Source organism: Haemaphysalis longicornis, unplaced genomic scaffold, assembly GCF_048455015.1.
Source record: "Haemaphysalis longicornis isolate Haplotype H1 unplaced genomic scaffold, Haemaphysalis longicornis Haplotype H1 scaffold_12, whole genome shotgun sequence".
Taxonomy (NCBI): Eukaryota; Metazoa; Arthropoda; class Arachnida; order Ixodida; family Ixodidae; genus Haemaphysalis; species Haemaphysalis longicornis.
In genome coordinates this window covers 18,272,136-18,287,641 of record NW_027526225.1, presented here as the reverse complement: position 1 = coordinate 18,287,641, position 15,506 = coordinate 18,272,136, and the positions used below count along the sequence as shown (strand labels likewise).

Here is a 15,506-nt window from a genome sequence, read left to right as displayed (position 1 = left end):
AAAACGCGTGTTCGCACCAGGCCAAGGGTCTGTTGATTCTGGCCTGTGCCCACTGCCCGCAAGCAGTCGGTGCTTATGGAAACAGCACGCCAACAAGAACTCGCTAGCGCACCAGTGCCAGCCTGCGCGCGCTGTGTGAACTAGTTCGCGGAGCAATGAACGTTGCGGCCCAAAAAAAGGTGAACTCAGTATAAAAAACATCGGCGGAAAACGAAAAAGTTAACTTATAAAAAAAAAACACGTACCCGCGGGGATTCGAACTTGTGACTCGCAAAACACTTGCGCTAACATACCTAACGCTCCAAACAACCCGGCCACGGGCGCGCGCTGCCGATTTGGAAATATAAGGTGTATAATGCATAACCAGTTTACACTTTTATTTTGTTTTAGCATTCCAAGCAGCTTAGGCGAATATTTGTTGTTTTGCGCTCGTGCAGTAAGCATCCCCCAAGTTTCAACAATATCTCACGTCTAGCAATGGCATTTCTTAGACGGAAAAGCGTTCGCAGATGCGTAGTTGTGCTGCTGGCCGCTGTGCTTGTTCGCCCAGCGCAAAAAAGTGCTTCCCGCACGTAGTTTTACGGTGTACGGTAAAAATATCAGTTGATTTTATTTCCTTAGTACCTATATTGACTTCGCGGACTCTTCTCCCGCCTTCAAGAGGCCTTCTATTTTCCTACTGGCGTACAGGTCAGCGAAGCGTCGCATGTGCGCTTGTGCAGCCCTCGTGTGACGCGACCTTGACTTGGAGCTAGATACAGTGTACAAACTAACCAAGTAAATAAAGGCACATTCTTCCATTCACAAACGTGTCGTGGCTTCGTTTCAACTGAGCGAATGAATTGCGACGACCCTTCGGCGGCCGGCGGGCGAAACGCTGGGCCGACTGACTCTGTCTGCAGGCCGGGGTGCCGTGCAGTAGCGCAGCCAACTGCGAGCTCGGCTCCTCCCAAAGGTCGCACGAAAACGTCACAGAAAATGGGCGAGCGTAAAGAGAGGAGGACAGGATTTTCTAATTAATTTTTCTACTAAATAAAATCGCGTAGCCGCGCCCAGAGTGGTCGAAACATGGCCTGGGAACTCCGGACTACAATTTGCGCTAGTAATCCCGCAATGTTTACATATTACTTCAGTGTCCCTTTAAGTATCGACAAAATCACCAAGCCTAATCTTTCTATGTGAACTTTTATATCTCGCGGTCGGATCTTATCGTATCGCGCTGGTTTCGTAATTGAAATCGTATCTACAATACTGTGGAGGTCCCCCAGGGTCATGTCTCGGAGAAAGGCTGACTCAACAATGCTGGGCACATTGGTAATTTTTGATTCAGGGACCCTGATATTTTCATTAAGAAGTACGGCGGTACCAATAAACAATGAATTAAATGTGTCACACAATGAGGTAGTCTGGCAGGAATCTCCGAAGCCTTTGCGAATTGCCGAGTCCGCTTGCCGATTAGTGTTCCTGCCCATAAGCTCATTTAACCGCAGCCATGTTCAATATTTAAACTACACTCAAACGATAAACACTCACACCTCTAACAATCCCAAACAACAATTCAACTCTCAACCCAAAAGGCTCTACAATAAAGTTCTACACAATCCGTCCGAATCAACTATTTCTATCACCCTCTAGGTGATCTCACTAAACCACAACTTCCTAGTTGTGTCCTATGCTTGCGTCCCTATTGGACTGGCCTACCCCGTCGTCGGCGCTGAAGTGTCGCACACTTGCGTGGCCGCGGCTCGGTGGAAGCCGTCTTTTCGCTTCGGTGCCGGCGTTCGATGCGCGCGGTCACTCCTTGGACAGCGTGGGCTCCGCGCGTCCTCACTTCTTTTCTCTGTGGCTACACCCTGGTAGCCGCTCTCGCTGGATGTCCTAGGACATCCGGCATCAAGCTTGATGCCGGCGTTCGACGCGCGCGGTCATCCCTTCGACGGCGTGCTTCCTCAGTGGCTACCCCCTGGTAGCCGCTGCCGCTGGAGGTTTCAGGTAGGCTTGGCACGAATGTCGCCTTTCGGGGCCGTCGAGACGAACGTCGACGGAGCATGGACGCTGGCCGCTGGTGCCCGACCGATGCCGCTGGGGCCACGAAGACACAGGTTCATGGGGCACCTAGGATGACGGTGCCGATGCGCAGTCGGCCCGCTCCCGCCCAGGCTCGTGTGGTGTGGTCGATGGCCTTGCCGCGTCCCCCTGGCTCGTTCCGTGAAGCTCACGTGCTCCGGCCGCCTCCTGGTTGTCTGCCTCCCGGGGCCGTATTCTGCTGGTCATCCGACGCGCGCCGGAACGATTTCCGGCGCCCTTCCGACGCGGTTGTTTAGAGAGAGGAGAAAGTGGGCTCTCACGATTGGCTCGGAGCGGAAAACGTCAGCCGGCCTACGTCACGCGGCTATATTTTGGCTATTTTTTGGTGACGTCACGTAGCCAAAGGCTCCCGCTCGTTCTCCCGCGACCGGCGCGTGAAATCCGGCGCGGTTGAGAGCGCATCGGATTGTACGATGGCTGCGTATATGCCGCCTGTGTTTGCTCTTTTGTTGGAGCTGCTGGAGGAGGATCCTGTGCCTGAGCGTCGACTGAGCGACGGCGACTTTCAGCGCCGTTTCCGTGTCAACAAGGGCCCGGCGCGGATGCTGTGCGACGCACTTGACGAGTACGTTAGGCCTCGAGGTGCGACGGGGCTATCTACGGAAGCGAACGTGATGTGCGCGCTGAGGCTCTTCGCTACCGGCAGCTTGTCGGTAGCGGTGATACTCTTGGCATGACGCAGCCGTCGGTCAGCCGCAGCATTCACGCCGTTGCCAAGGCGCTGAAACTGGAAGCCCTTATCGGCCATCGAGGTGCAGCGAAGTGTCAACAGATACGAAGGTGCTGTGCTTGCTGTGTCCCTCTTCGCAACTGACAGTTTGCAAAGCGTTTTCTGCCACCATGAAACACTGTCGCACCCCGACGCCAGTCGCAGCTTTCACACTGTGGTGTCGGCACTGAAGGAGCTCCGACACACGAGGGTTTTGAATACCCCGGCGACGTAAGCACGGTGTAAGTACTACTTGTTTCTGGCTACGTTTGTTACGGAAGCAAAAAATTGTTTTGCATCGAAGGGAAAAGGAGCGCGATGTCTGAAAAGCAGTCACTGAAATGTGTTTGTTTTAAGCGGTGTGGTGTGGTGTGGTGGCAGTGAACTCCCATAAATTTCGCAATTGTGCATGATCAAATAGTGTGTCAAAAAAAAAAAAACAGCAGATGCATGCATATGTAAATAATCTTTTAACTCTCCGGCCTATGTTCGCTTAAGTGAAATGATATCGTAAAGGTATGTCAATAAATGTAGCTAAAATGAACGCGTTCAGAGGTATCGAATAGGGTGGCGTCTTGAAAGAAAAAAAAGCTTATAAAGAAAGATAAACAGGTGTATTGTGTTGGTCGTCTAACTGACTTCATCAAGAACCGTGTAATATATGCGTAACGTATATCGCCCTCGCCCCGCCCCCATCGTGTGTCAACTGCTTCGGCGCCTTGTCACTTCGGCTGAGATGTTTTCCCCTGCTTGACACATAGTGAAAAGGTGACAAGTTCAGCTTGTCGGCTCGTTTTAAGGGTTTATCGATTTCGAAATGCGGGGTGGGGAGGGGAGGGGTTGTGTTTCGCAGTTGTACCGCATAGATGGGTGGGAGGGCCCTTATCTATAGTTGTAAGTAACCAATTTTCCTCTCAGGTCGCCTGCATGCTCTAATTCCCCTGCTACGCGAAACAGCGATGATTAAAGAAAAGGCACATACAACACGGCGACGTCGTTTGTCGTTGCATGCAGTTGCGGAGTGAATGAGTTCCAAGTAACCCAGTTCTTTGTATTCTTGCTCTTGTTTATTACCTTTTCCCTTTTTCAAACTGTGTACTTGTTTAATGCTTTAGTACATATTTGTGTTATGTATTTCTTTCAGGTGTGCGACGCCAGTATGAAGGCCCTGACCGTGACTGCCGACTACAGTGCCTTTGTGTGACTGGCTGTTCACTTTTGCCCGTGACGTGTAAACCCTGGCGAGTTCTGGGGTTGATGGTGGCCACCTGCTCGAGTCGTGGCTCATGACACCCCCTGCTCGTCGTCCAGGCCCCAGACACCTGAAGAAAAGTACAATGCCGCACATGCTTCGACGTGCTCTGTCGTGAAGTGCAGCATTGCAGTTCTCAAGAGCTGTTTTCCTTGCCTGCAGTAGCACCAGCTTTTCTTTATAGGCCTCTTCTGGCAGCCAACATTGTCAGTGTGTGTTGTGTGGCTGCCTGTTGGAACGACTAACGCCAATAGCTGCAGCAGCACCAAGGGACGAGGGCAGTGATACAGACGACGCGGCTGATGAGGTGCTTGCCCCCGACAGGAGCAAGAAGCTCCTGAAGGACAGGGCAACCAACGCATCTTCAGACAGCTTTGTGGCACTAAACATGTCATTTTTAACTTTCGTTTCTGATTGTGTGTGGTGGGCGGTGTTTGTTTTGTCGGGAGAAAATTGTTTTGTTGTTGTTTCAAGTAGCATATACTTTGCCCTGACGCGACATTGTTTCCTGTAGAGAAGCTTCTTGTCGTTTTGTGTTTGACATGGTTGTGTGAGGACAACAGAGAAAGTTGCTTTGCTTTCGACCACTATATACTATGTCTTGACACGATGTTGCTTGATCTGGGATAGCCCGTGACTACTGTTTTGATGGGTCGTGAGGCCTTGTTGTGGGTATAGAGACCGGTCAAGATTCTCTTGAGAAAATTCTGTTTATTACACTGTAACCGTCATTCTGCTGTGAAGCAAAGAATGATGATGCATGTACCACAAAAAAAAATAATCAGTATACTGCGGACTCTTCTGGAAACATTTAGTTCAATCATGCCAAGAGTTATATTATGACATAGCACAACCATTGCACGGTGACTTTGTTTGGAAATCTCTGACAGATCATTTTACTTAAGAGAACACGATATGCCAGTATGCATCTCCACTGTTTATACAAAAAGTAAACATGCTTAAAATGTTGGAGGCTGTCTCTTAACAAAGAGTTCACTGTCATGGTTTACTCTGACATTCTCATGATAAGTGGAAAAATGGTCACAAAAGTTTCATTTACCCCACCATTGCAAGTATTCTAGCACTCAGTGCTTTGATGACTGCTTGCTTAGATTTTTAAAGTGATATTGCGATTTTTTCTGTCATGAAGGACACCTGCTTGTAAAAAATAATTATGATATGCCAACAGCAGCATCTACAAAGGCGTATTGAATTTTTCCTCAATAAATCAGGGTGTGACAAGTTATGTTTAACTGTTTCCTTTTCCCCTGCATGCAGCAGCACCGTCCAAGAGTAACCAACACTGGGAAAAAATAATCGTGACAAAATCAACTATAGCATTTCTGTAGTAATGGTACACAGCCTTATTTAAAGTGCACAGAAACCAACGCAACTTCATTGCAAAAAAAAAAAAGAAGGGCACATTGATGTTTGTGATGCAATGCCAAAACTGCTTTCTCTACTCCAGCTTGTTAAAGTGCTCATAGTTGGCATCTATTCTTGTTAAAACCCACAGTACTGGTTGTTCGTTCAGGGCCTTCCACAACTAGCAGCTCTCCAGCTCCAGTGTGCCTGAAAATGTGTTCATTATGAGCTTAACGGCCAAAAAACAATAAGGGGTTGAAAATTCGGTCTCTATGTTAGTTAACGAAGTGTATTGCGGTATACTTCACCTATTTAACCCTCAAGGGTAGAGGCATTAAATAGGGAAATGGCATTACAAAATATGCTAACGTAAGGATACATTGCAGGTGTTCAATTACAAAAATTACACCTCATTGCACAGTCACTGAGTTGTACCTATGCTTGTAGAAACAAGTGATTATCGTGGATGGAAACAATACCTGCGGGAAGGCGGTTTGATTCTCGGGATGTTTTCAGAAAAAAACTGAGCAAACTACTTCAAGTTGCATGATTAAGCACCAAATTTGTGGGCGTGGTCAATGTGACGTGATACAAGCTTAGGCTGTTAGAGCAGTTCGTCACGCAGAATAGCATATTAATATAGCTCATGAAACAAAGCTAGGCGGGAAACGTATCCTCGGGACGCTAAAGATTGGAGGTCAGTACTCTCTTTCATTGACGTTACCTCGAACCATGTATGGGTTTGTTTATTTATTGTTTGTTTTTATCGCCCGGCCACGCCTGGCTCTGTTATCTGTGTCCGCGAAGCGCGTCTTCCATTCTTTATTTTTATGCCGCACGGGCTATCTCATTCACATAAGCAGACTGTTTCGCCCTAATGGCACTAGCCCAGAATAATCTTCTCTGATCTACAATGTTCTGTATTTCAATGGACGGTTCGAGAAACACTTGCGCCGAAAGATAAAAGCGTGCAGAGCAGACGCCGCGGCATTCGATTCGACGACACTCGCCTGCACAAGTCACTCTGTTGACCGCTGCTTCGCCGCCTCTGTATTCTTTTGAGTTGTTAGGGGAGCACAAGTTCGCTACAATAAACTTGTTTTTCCTTCAAGACAACTGCGTCATCCTTGGCTTCGTGACAATATAAGTACGCAATCTGATCGTGCGCAAAACGCGCACACATGCGTTTTGAAAAACGGGTTTAATTCACTGCACAAGCGAGAGTGGCCGAACAATGACATGGCGTTAGAAAATCGATCGAAATATCGTACTCACGTCACAGCCCTCTTATATATAACTGCCGGGCAACAGCGTACCGTTTACGTCGCTTTTCGTCCCAAGAGAACGCCCTTGTGGGACGAAATTTTTGCGCAGCAACTTACTGAGCGTTCAAATATGCCTCCTTTAAAAACAGGCCGCGCGCAGCGCTCCCTGGCGCCTCATAACGGAACAAAGTAAAAACATAAATGCGTGTAAACCGGTTAAACTAGCATTAGCAGCAACGGCAGTGCCCATGAAAACAGATAAACAGAAAAGGCTTTGTTATATCTAAACAATTTTATTAACTTCGCTTTAGCAGCATTTGAAAGTTATGAGATTGTCCCCGAAGGCGATGACGTACTTCCCGCGATCTTCGAGGGCGGGGCGGTTGGCTATTTGCACGTCATTTTGACGTCACGAACTTCCGACGCGCGTCGGAAGGGCGTCGGATAGCAGAATACGGCCCCCGGTGTCTTGCCTCCCCTCTTCTCATTGTGCGCCCCGCTTTTATGCCCTCTGGGCTCTCTCGTGGCGCACTGCCATTGGTTCTTGCTTCTTCGCTGTCCTTATATGGTCAATACGCAACTTTTCCCATGCGTGGCCTTCCCTGATTGGCCGACCAGTGCGCTGCCACCTTTGCCCATGATTCCTCGGTGCGTCGGCGCTGGCGCTTGCTGATTGGTGAGCTCCTGGCGCGCAGTTCGAATGGTCGTTCCTTTGTTCTTTTTCCTCATTTTGGGGGGTTTTCATGCATCCCCTCTTGGGGGTGCCCCGACACATGACACTGGAAAAAAAATGTAGAAATATACCAGACGCGTCATTTTGAGCCATGGAAATTCACGACTTCTAGAACTACATGCGGTCTACAAATGTTAAAAAACAGGCTACCTCGGCTATTAAACAGTTTGGATGCTAGAAAGGTCAAGCTTAATAATATAAGTTTTATGGAATTGCGAGACAATTTCAAAATGTAGTACATACCTGTTTTTGCCTGTATCAATTTGTTATTGGCTAATTCGTCACCTTTGGCTATACTGGTGTTAGTTTGTACATTGTGTTAATTTGTTTGATATGTGTCAATATGCTAATTTTGTTTGCGCGCGCTATAAGGCGCAGATATGTAATAAAAGAAATGTCTTAGTTATCACGCTGCCTAACACTAATTTTACAGTGATCTTTCGTGTTTTTTTCTTTCATTTAAAAAAAAGGCTGTTTTATTGCTCTGGTTGTGTATCATGCCTTTTTTATGTGTCATGCCCATGTATGCCAATTTTATATATCATATCACGAATTTTATGTATCATGCCAATGAAGGGGGCCTGCGGCCTTGTCAAGCTGACTTCTTTCAGCTTTCTCCGCAGGTCTCCTACATCATGCAACTGATGCAGAAACATATCATAAAGAAATAAAGTCCGATTCTATTCTATTCTACTCTATTCTTTCTGGGGCTCTCTATGCCCAATCCATGCAGGTATGGAGTGCTGCCTGTCCCGGAAGTAACCATCATCCCTGATTCCAAAAGGCCTACACCACGAAGGTTTAACTATGCTAGAAAGGCTCCTAGGGACAGAAACAGCACTCCCTCACCCGAGAAGGATCTGGATAGCCGGGCTAACCAACTCAACTCTCGGCCCTCTGTCCCCAGAAGCTGTAGAGCACCTCTCAATGGCGGCGGTCGGAACAGCGATACAGCAGACAGTGCTGAGAATCTACCGGTCTGGACAGGCCACCATTGGAACTTGACCCTGGCAACGTTTAACGCGCGGACTCTGTCTGGCAAGGGAAGCTTATCTGTACTACTAAAAGAGCTCTTTGACAATATTTGGGATATTATCGGATTAAGCGAAGTGAGAAGGGCAGGAGAAGGCTTCATGGAGCCCACCAGTGGGCATAATGTATGCTACAGTGAACCCAAAAGAAAATATAGAACAAGGGGTGGGAGTTTTAGCCCACAGAGAAAGACAAGAAAACGCGGAGGTGTTTTTCAGTATTAGCGAAAAAGTCGGGGCTGTTGCGACCAAGCTAAACAAGCGATACTGGTTAAACGTAGGACAGGCCTATGCGCCAACAACGATCTATGGTGATGAAACAGTCGATAACCACAACGAAGTCATCGAATCAGCAATGAAGAAGGCAATAACAAAGTTCACGATTGGGGTGGAAGACTAGCGCAAAGGTCAGTAAGACGCAAATGGGAGAAACGTCAGTGGGAAACTTGGGAATACACGATCGTAACAGTCGAGGAGATCCACCGATGGGATTCGCAGACATAACTAATCTGAGGCTGATGAACACATTTTTCTACAAAAGAAAGAATAGGACACAGACATGGAAAAGTCCCGATAGTACAACCAAAGCAAAATTTACTTTGTTCCAAGTGACCATCCATTTATCGTCCACGACGTAGATTATAGTGGGTATAGTGCTAGATATAGAGGTGCAAACTGGGCATAGTGCAAGACGTCGAGGTACTAAGTAAAATTCGGAGCAGCGATCAACGCATGGTTAGGCGCAAGCTAAGGCTGAATTGCAGAACATCAGGAACGAAACTCGTGAAAACTAAGAAACTCCGCATGGAATCAGTCTGAGCCAGATCGCAGCAGTTGAAAATAACTTTTTATAACAGATTCTCGCTTTTGAACAAGCAGAACGAGATCATTGTAGACAGGCTAAATGACACCCTAACATGGGCACTCAGGGAATCAGCAGGAGGTGTGGGGAGAAGCAAAATATAGGAAATAAACTCGAAAACTAAGAAAATGAAGGAACCAATCGCCAAACGTAAGAACATGAAATTGTGAAGTACGCTGGATCGGATTGAATTGGCCGAGCTTTAAAACTGATTACAAAAAATAAAACACGTTCGTTCATGTAACATGGCAGTGATAGAAAAAAGTAGCAAATAGGGGGAGCTTGAAAGCAACTAATAGAAAGGGAATCATCGGTACAGATAGGATGTACGCACTCAGAGATGAGCAGGGAAACATTACGCACAACTTGGACGAGAAAATTAGGGTAGCAGAACCATTTTAAACTCGGCTGTATGCAAAAGATGTTTGACCAGGGAAACTACTGAGAATACAAGCTCAACTTGTGATGTCCCACTTGTAACTAAAGAGGAAGATCGAAACGCTATCTAATGCATGAACATAGGAAAAGCTGTAGGTGGCGACGGCATAAGCATAGATCTTTTGAAGGAGGTAGGAGATATTGTACTGAAAAGGCTTGTTGTACTACCTTCGAAATGCTTGAAGACTCAAAAAGTGCCCATAGCCTGAAAAAGCGCCAACATTATCCTGATTCATAAGAAGGGAGATCCCCAGGAACTCAAGAATTGCAGACCAATCAGCCTTCACTCAGTGGTTTACAAGCTGTTTAGCGAAGTTATTGTTAGCCGCATAGGTGGCAGCCTGGATTCCCATCAACCGAGAGAGCAGTCTGGGTATACGAAAGGGTACTCAACCATGAATCACGCCCATGTGGTCAACCCAGTGATAAGGAAATTCCGCAGAGAACACTAAATTTCTTTACATGGCATTTATAGGTTACAGAAAAGTGTCGGATTGCATACTCACCACAGCCGTTTTAGAAGCAATAAAGATCAAGGAATAGAGACCACCTATATAAGACTTCTAGAAGTCATATATATATAGGATGCACGGATAGTATAATCCTGCATAAGCAAAGTGATAAATTTCCTATCCGAAAGGGAGTATGAAAGGGACATACGATCTCTCCAAGTATATTCAGAGCATGTCTGGAAGGAGTGTTTAAAAAGCTAGACTGGGAGAACGATAATAACGATAAACGGGGAATATTTGAGCCTTTCGAGGTTTGTGGACGACATATTCATGCTGAGTGAGAATACAGAACAAATGGAAACAATGCTTCAAGAACTACAAACAGAAAGCACAACTGTGGGTCCACAAATAAATATGAATAAATCTAAAGTAATGAGAAATAAGCCTGCCAAGAACGCCTTCTCCAGCTTAAAAAAACGAAACGCTAGAAGAAGTAACAGTATATAACTACCTGGTAGCGATGGTCAGTGCTGACCACAATCACAAGAAAGAAATCCGGCGCAGAGTGCACGGTATGGGCTGGGGAACACTCGGCAAGCACTCCTGAGTAAAATAAGGTAATCTTCCTCTGTCACTCAAAAAAAAATCGACAACCAGTGCATAGTGCCGGTGACGACATACAAAGCTGAAACTTGGCGCCTTCATAAACAACTAGAAAGCAAACTTAGGTCGGCTCAAGGCGTGTATTAGGTCTGCCTAAGGACGCGGGTGCGTTCCCGGCCGCGGTGGCTGCTATTATGACGGAGGCGAAAACTGGAAACGCATGAGGGTCCAGACTTCGGCGCACATTGAAGGTTTCTATGTTGTCATAATTAACCCGGAGTCCGCCATTTGGCGCGCCTCATAGCCCAAGCGCCAAATGAATGCTTCGGCGCGTTGCGTTAACTCCTACAATCAATCAATCAATCAATCAATCAATCAATCAATCAATCAATCAATCAATCAATCAATCAATCAATCAATCAATCAATCAATCAATCAATCAATCAACCAATTAATCAATCAATTAATTAATTAATTAATAAACCAATCAATCGATCAATCAATAAACCAATCAATCAATGAATCAATAGCATTCAATAAGGCTACCAATCATAATGTACTGTGGCAGGGTCGACATGTCGATGCACGTGCAGCGAAGAAGTTGGCGTAAGCGCTACTAAGATGTTTTCAGAGAAAGCACTCGGAGCCGCGAGAATCGAAATGACGAGTACACTTGTAAGCGCCTTCTACGTGCATAAGGAGCGGCGCGAAAGTGCCTCGTATGGTCGAGTGCTCCTTTAGAAAAGGCGAAGCAACGCTATTCAAACATGTTTTAAAGCAGTCGCGTATTTTGTGAGTGGTTCCCTAACACTACGACTCTGTGTGAGGTGGTGTGTGGTGACGTCTTCTCGTCCACTACAGTTTTCGCAGCCACCTCCCGCGCATGTTCCAATTGCGAGACGCGCTGCATGGAGTTGTCGCGTCTCTTTTTCGCCGCGCACACGTAGCAGGCAGCCTGTATCCAATTTCTGCGCCGCCGCACGCGGGTTTCAACTTTCAAAGCATTGGTTCCGCGTACAGCGACAAAGCACCATTTCTTGTTTGTTTTTCTAGACATATTTTTTAGAGCTTTCTGGAGGCTGTGTTGTGTAGTTAGACGTGACCTTGCTGCACTCCAAATGCAGATGTCGTCGGCGTAAATTGTGAACTTTACGCCATGAAAGAGGACACGCTTTTTCTGCGGCGCCGCGGGTTTCAACTTTCAAAGCCTTGGTTGCGCGTACAGCGAGAAAGCACAATTTCTCTTTTATTTAATACCAGGGAAGAGAAGATATCGGTTCAGCCGGCTGGTTGCCATACCCGTTCTGCTAATTCTTCGCTTTTTTGTATTTGTTACAGTTTCTGTGCCATCCTCCTTCGCGCTGTCTCCTCCTAACCTTGCGGCAATTACCAGGAGGCGGGCCCACCGCATCAAACGTCGCACCTGGAGCAGTGATCGGTCCCTGCGGCACAGTGGGGTACCCCCATCGCCTCCGCTCCATGCAGCCATAATGAAAAACATCGACAGAAGCGTGCCACACCAGCCTCTACCTGCTGTACCATGCGACCCCGCTGCGCACTTACAGTGCCCGCCAGCCCCGAAAAAGCGTGCCGTCGACCAAGCTCCAGAGGACACTGCCAGTTGTCGTGATGACGTGGTTGAAATTGACCAGGTGGCATTCACTCCTGCCACGTACCAGAAAAAGCGGACCTTCCGAATTCCGGTTGTGTTTCAACCAACAGCAGCAGGATGCTCATTCTGGAAAGTAAACCGCAACACCTTGGCCTCAGAGGTCGTGGCAACCACACAGGAAGAAGTCCTAACGCATCGGTTGAATAGAGACGGCAGCCTTATGGTCACCGTATCAACTCTTGCTGCTATGAACCGTCTTCTCCAGTCCTCCAGCCTTGCCGGCATAACCCCTGAAACTGGTGTACCTCTCTCCTACATGGCGACTTACGGGAAAATCCAAGGTTTACGTCTCGGGTACATGGAAGACCTTGGACGCTACCTCAGCAGTCAAAGTGTGATATCTGCTCGCAGGCAAGCTTTCTATGCCCGTAATGACGACAGTGTTGTGACTGAATCGCGCCGACGATCTGTGATTCTAAAGTTTAAATCTGACTCACCACTGCCAGAACTGGTGTTTCTCGGATTTTGCCGTTTCCCGGTGTCGGAATACGCAGGATCAGCAACACAATGTTTTGAATATCAGAGACATGGACATATCGCCCAGAATTGCCGAGGACCAGTGCGCTGTAAAATATGCGCTGGATCTAATTCGCACAAAGATTGCACCTCTAAGACCAAACTTCACTGCGCGAACTGCGGAGGCGCGCATCCCGCGTCGTATGGAGCTTGTCCCAAGAAAAAGGCTGCTACTCTGGCTCGCAGCGTCGAGCGAATCCAGGGAAAAGCTTTGAGCCCACGTAAACCACCGCCAAACACTGACGTGTGTTTACACCCGTGATGCCCTCATCAAATGACCCACCGCTTCACAGCTTCCTACCAGACAAGTCCTGTGCAAAAGCCGTCCAAGAAAGGACCCCATCTACAAGTTCTCAAAACACGTCAGATGACCCTGACGGAACACCCTCTACACCGCAGCGACGTCGTCGTAGGGAACATAAGAGGGCACACCAGCCCACCCAAACAGATGTTGTGAGTTATCTCCTCGCTATGCTGTTTGCGGCGATGAAAGCCCTGATGCGAGCCAATCCTTCCTCTAAAAGTTATCCTGAAGTCGAGGTCGTCTTGGCTTTGGAGCCCCTGCTTTCATCATCCTTCAAGGCATCACTGCGCGGTTGTGAGGTACAACAATGATGACTAAATGGGCGACCACCCCTTCAACAGTGTCCTTAAACTCCAATCTCAAGAACTGCACAATATGTCAATGGAACGCCCGCGGCTTACGTTCAAAACTTGTTGAGTTTCGCCAACTCGTACAGACATATCAATTTCCGTTCATCGTAATCTCGGAGGAGTCCCGCGTTGGCGGCCACTTCCGTCTCAAGAAATATTATTTTCTTCATTCGCACCGTCTTACCGAAGTCAGTCGGCTATTGGTTGGTTGTCACAAAGATATACAGGCTGCAGCAGTTGCCGTTACTCCTCATGACAAGGAAGAATATGTGTGTGCCAACACTGTGATTGGAATTAAGCGGTTTACGTTTATTGGCGCTTACCTGGAACCAGGGTCTACCTTCGATGTTTCCAGGGTTGAAAATGTCCTCGGCAGCACATCCCCACCTCACATAATATGCGGAGACTTCAATGAACACAACAAAATTTGGAGTAGTGCACACATCAATTATTGCGACGCAAAGCTTGCTAAACTGCTCATAAAACGTGGTATTGAACCATTGAATAATGGCAGCATTACTTACCTAAAAAATCCAACAGTCAGCAGCTCTATCGATCTTTCGTTTGTCTCAAACAGCTTGATCCAAAAGTTTACTTGGTGTACTGACCGGGAGAAGAGAGGCAGTGATCGCATCCCAATTTTAATGTCGTACCAAGATGTGTCTGCGTCACTGCGCGAAACCAAATTCAGGCGCATAGACTGGGAAGCTTTCAGAAATCCGGGGAGATAACCGCCGCCATTTCTAATCATCATGGCTCGTTGTATACATGAGTCCTCGAGAGTCGTACGGAAGTGCCTCGCTATGAAAACTGATGCAGAATACGAAAGGCTGCGTGCTATCCGTAGGCGCGCTGAGTGGAAGGCTCACCGTACCAAATATTTAGAGGATTTGAGGCAGGCCCGCAAAGCTCAAAGGCTTGTGAGACGCTATTTAAAAAAACTCCCACCTCCCCTCGCGGGAACCCCTGTGTAGATGCGACGCATAGGCGGAGCGGCGAAGGGACCGCGTTTTATAGCGCGCATAACGTTGAGGGGACTGCGTAAGCCGGCCCCAGTCGATGACGACGTTGGCGTACTTGTAAAGCGGCGTGGACTCCAGGTGTTTGAGCCAAGCGTGGATGTTGCTTCGGCGGAGGACGGCACACCGGTTATATGCGCAGCGCGCCCGAAGGAGAGGAAACCGCGGAAGAGAGAGCACTGCACATGCGCCGGCCCCAGCGCGTCTGCCGCGGCTATGACGCAACGTGCCGCGGCTATGACGCAACACAATCCAACACAATCCACTTTATTCCAATCCAATCCAAACTCAATCCAAGCCAAACCAATCCAATCCAATCCAAGCCCATCCAATCGAATTCAATCCAATGCCCCTCGCGAGAGAGTGTTCGCTATCGGAGAGGAGAGGGGGTGAGTGGCGGAGAGCGCAGCTGGCGCGGCGAGGAGGATGGGGGAGGTGTGGACAACGCCGACGACGACGCCGGAAGGACAAGGCGAGTGAATCAGATGCTCTGCATCTAAAAACTTGGGTGAGGCAACGGTAGGGTGACTTCTGTACTTAATTGAATGTCCGCCAGCCTCTCTCAAGGATATGGCCAGTCATAAAGGGCATGCGCAGCAACAACCAGCAGCTCAATCCATTCGGGGCACTGTCATTACACGAGGGAATTCCCCAAAAAGAAGCGGCTGAAGAGTACTGTCGGCTCCTGTCGACGAGTTCTACGCCCCAAGTGTCCTGTCTACGTGTTTCTGACACAGTACCACCAGCCTCCGTACCTGCCATGGACCTTCCATTTTCGACAGGCAAGCTGAATGCGCCAATATCCAACGTCAAGAAACGCTCTTGTCCGGGTTGCGACGGCATAATA

General features: G+C 47.9%; 1 long non-coding RNA gene across 1 annotated transcript; it reads left to right on the top strand.

Moving 5' to 3' along the window:
- Positions 1–2,537: 2,537 nt before the first annotated feature.
- On the top strand, positions 2,538–5,293 carry LOC144162434 (uncharacterized). The gene is made up of 2 exons (XR_013320677.1): positions 2,538–3,039; positions 3,942–5,293. It is a non-coding gene; the product is annotated as an uncharacterized LOC144162434 (long non-coding RNA).
- The last annotated feature ends 10,213 nt before the right edge of the window (positions 5,294–15,506 follow it).